This window comes from Chiloscyllium plagiosum, unplaced genomic scaffold, assembly GCF_004010195.1.
Source record: "Chiloscyllium plagiosum isolate BGI_BamShark_2017 unplaced genomic scaffold, ASM401019v2 scaf_219, whole genome shotgun sequence".
Taxonomy (NCBI): domain Eukaryota; kingdom Metazoa; phylum Chordata; class Chondrichthyes; order Orectolobiformes; family Hemiscylliidae; genus Chiloscyllium; species Chiloscyllium plagiosum.
The window spans coordinates 8,867-13,000 of NW_025207448.1; the positions used below are offsets into that span (position 1 = coordinate 8,867).

General features: G+C 38.5%; 1 long non-coding RNA gene across 1 annotated transcript; it reads right to left on the reverse strand.

Annotated features, from left to right (window-relative positions):
• Positions 1-787: 787 nt before the first annotated feature.
• On the reverse strand, positions 788-3,571 carry LOC122546606. Its single transcript, XR_006310774.1, has 2 exons — positions 3,339-3,571; positions 788-869 (listed from the first exon to the last, which is right to left on the reverse strand). It is a non-coding gene; the product is annotated as an uncharacterized LOC122546606 (long non-coding RNA).
• Positions 3,572-4,134: the final 563 nt, after the last annotated feature.

Below are 4,134 nucleotides of genomic sequence, written 5' to 3' on the forward strand. Positions count from 1 at the left end.
AACTGCAACGTACAAGATCCTCATGAGCCTTATAGAGAATACTTAGCCATTGTGCTGATTGGCTAAGTACTTAGCTGATGCTGACTGTGACAAGCCTGAGGCACCCAGAGTTGGTCGTAACATTGGGGATAATGATATGGTCATACCTAAGACCTTTCCTCAATTCCAAACCCATGCTCATCCTGCTACCACGGATGTCTTGTGATCCAATCCATCTCCTTCTGCCGTCCAAGCTACCTTTTCTGCTGAATGGGTCTGGGTGGGTTACTCTTTGAAGAGTCAGTGTGGACTTGTTGGGCCGAAGAGCTTGTTTCCACATTGTAGGGATTCTATGATTCTCCTATGTTTCTGAATTTAAAATGCAAACTCCCTCATATATTTCTCATGGCCATTGGACTTCCCAAAGCATTTTTATATCTGAAAAGTATTGCATTGACTAAGGTACTAACTGGGAAAACTGACTCAAGTCATAAAGGATATTTAATGTAATGCTTTCAGAGTTGTTAGGTAGTAGAAAGTGAGGACTGATGAAGGGCTTATGTCCGAAATGTCAATTCTCCTGCTCCTCAGATGCTGCCTGACCTGCTGTGCTTTTCCAGCACCATACTCACGATATCAGATTTGTCAGGAAATAATGTTGTGACAGTGTCCAGGAGGTGCTTCAGAGGGTTGAATCTCCCTCCGTGCCAGGAGAAATTCTCAGTCTTGGGAAACTCTCTATCAAGTTCACATGTATCTAAAACATCATGCACTCTTAACATATGCAAATAAAGAATTTTAATTGCACCTTAATCTTCATGCTTGCAGTAGTTGGCCTGCCTTTCTTCTCATTCTGTAGATTTTCTGAAAACAGCATTTGAATGAAGGGGCTGGAAAAAGAATCAGATTAGTCAAGAAATACTCTCACATTTAACTATGAATTAAGTTAAACCCAGTTTGTGCAGTTGCTGAAACTATCCAATTTTCCTTTCACAGAAGTGACAGATATAGTCAGCATATGAAACCCTGTAGGCAGAAAATTAACTTATTCTCTCTTCCAGTTTTCTTTCTTTCTACTCTGAAGACAGTGACTCATTGGGCTACAGTTACAAAGATATTGATAAGTTACAAAGATAAAATCAAGGCCGACATTTTTATTTAATAAGTTTTTGTCAAGTACATGAAATATTTTGAACTAAGTGTGGACAGCTTGGGAAAGGGGTGGGTGGGAGAAGAACAAAACAGTCTGTGACTTGGTGAAAAACAAAAGCGATTTTAAAAAAGGGGATGATAGCACATGACAAAGTGTATGGTAATGCAAAGGAAGGAATTAAAAGGTGGATTTTCGAGGTGCTGTGAATGGCAAGAGCAGAATCTTTACAAAATGGTGTCAACCAAAAAATGGGAGCTATGGCTATGTAAATGCAAGCTGTTATTGTCTTGGCCAACATTTATTTCTCAGCAAATGTGACTGAAATAGATTATCTGGGCCATATCACATTGCCTTTTGGGGGAACTTACTGTCACACTTCCTACATAACAATGACTACATTTGCAAAGTCTTTAATTGGCTATTAAGTGCTTGGTATGTTCTGAGGTTGCAAAAGGTGCTTTGTGAACTAGTTTTTTTTTATATTTCCTGTCTCTGTAGACTCTCTGATTACAGTTGCATTTCTCTTCATTTCCCCTTCGCCCCCAGGTATTTTGTTCCATTCTGCTGCAACATTACTTGTGGATTAAAGTGAAAATATTGCACAGTAGGGAAAACTATTGAGCCGATGAAACAAAAACTGATATTTCCTTTGGCAAGCCAATGAAATCCAGTCCTATATCAAATAGTTGGTATTGTTTTAGAATTTTCTCAACTAAAATGTGATTGAGCTGCCATAGAGATGAATTCCTCAGATCTGAATTATTCATGTCATCTGTAATCCCTAGAGAGTTCTAATCCCAACAGTCCCTCTTATTAAACATTGACAAAATCCTGTCAGAATTTTTTTTTGTATGGCCTTACTTTTCTGATTCAACTGGGTTGCAGTTCAATATGTACCCGCAGTATTCTGGTACTTTAACCAAGTATTATTCTTCATGTATGTCTGAATAATAATTTGTGAAGTTTTTGACCAAATGAAATCAATACAACCAAACAGGTTTCACTGATATGTTTCTCGGGAAAGACATTTTAAAAGGAAGAAGAGAGACAGAAGTAGGATTGAAATAAATCCAGAAGATGTGGACTAATATTTTGTTCCATTGTTCCTATTTTGATCACATACATTTTTAATAGTTACTTTGAAATCAATTTACTGCTGAAATGAACTGCAGTTGGGATGACACAGACCAAAATACTCTTGGGTTTAGTACAAAGCCATAAAGTGAATTTATGCTTTGGTGAATTGACAGATTGAAAGCCATAAAATCACATTGGTGCTTGAGTGGATTGATTGTACTGCCCTGGACTCGAATCTGCATTTGCTCATTATATAAAAGTTGACTTGTTTTGAAACAACAAGAACACACACATAGGGGAACTTAAACAAATTTGTTATGGAAGTAAAGACTTCAGAATTCATTGTTGGATGCTGATTTTCTGGGATATTGCACATGGTAAACTAGAAAAATCCAGCACTTTCTGTTATCTCTATGTACAAACCTTTTTCAATCAGAGTAAAGTATCTTCAATCAAATGGAAGTACAGCAAGTTCACAATTTGAATTCATTTTAAGAATGCGAAAAGACAAATTACTTGAATTATGTGTTCATAATACAAATTGTCTGGATGTAGGTTTGCTCGCTGAGCTGGAAGGTTCATTTCCAGACGTTTCGTCACCCTACTAGGTAACATCTACAGTGGGCCTCCGGACGAAGCACTGCTGATAATTCCTGCTTTCTATTTATATGTTTGGGTTTCTTTGGGTTGGTGATGTCATTTTCGGAGCACTGCTTCATCGTCAGAGAGCTAGTGAGGCAGGATGATAGGACACAGAATTAATAGTAAAAGATCAAAGTGCCATACAACTGATGTGATGTATTGAACATACCTAGATTGCTGTTAAGTCTTTAATCATTTCGATACATTGCAAGTTTCAATTCATTAAAATGTAAAATTACACTTTGATCTTTTATGTAAACTTCTGTGTCCTATGATCCTGCCCCATTAGCTACCTGACAATGGAGAAATGCTCCAAAAGCTTGTACTTCTAAATAAACCTGTTGGACTATAACCTGGTGTTTTGTGATTTTGAACTCGGTATTAATGAGAAAAACGAAATGTGTAATTTGAAAGCTACAGTTTCCAATAGTTGATTGAAATGATGACTATTTTTGTTATAATATGAGATGAAAATTCAAGAACCTACAATTCACTGGTTTGCATGAGCTCTATCAAATCGGTGAAGAGGACATCTCGGTTGCGCTCACAAAATCCGTTGACATCATACGATACCTGCAGTGGAATATTTCAAATAAAACTCAAATGTAGATATGCTGAATGTAATAACTGGTTCCCCTTTGTCACAGTGCTTCCTTTCTGGAATTAGATCTTTCAGCTTCATGAGGTGCTATTCTCTTGCATTTTTAAAGGGGACTTGCCAATTTTGGAAAGGCGGGCTCAGATCAGATATATTTCATACTCAGATCCCGAAATGTTTAGACTTGGGTCATATCCCAACCCCCCTATCAGATAACAAAGAAAAAGTGATGGGAAGCTTCAACATAATTTTCCAAACACATCTAGCAGCCCTTGAAACCTTGCACTTCCAATTTTAATTGGGAAGCAGGATGAGCGGTGGATGTGGAATTTGCACGCAGGTGGTTGGAAGCTCCAAAAGGGTAAAAACAATGACTGCAGATGCTGGAAACCAGAGTCTAGATTAGAGTGGTGCTGGAAAAGCACAGCAGGTCAGGCAGCATCGTCCTATCTTCCTGATGAAGGGCTTTTGCCAAAAACATCGATTTTCCTGCTCCTCGGATGCTGCCTGACCTGCTGTGCTTTTCCAGCACCACTCTAATCTAGCCTCAAAAACCAGAAACATTGATTGTGTGCCATGGAGATTGGTATAGGCAAAAGTGAGGACTGCAGATGCTGGAAACCAGAGTTTAGATAAGAGTGGTGCTGGAAAAGCACAGCAGGTCAGGCAGCATCCGAGGAGCAGG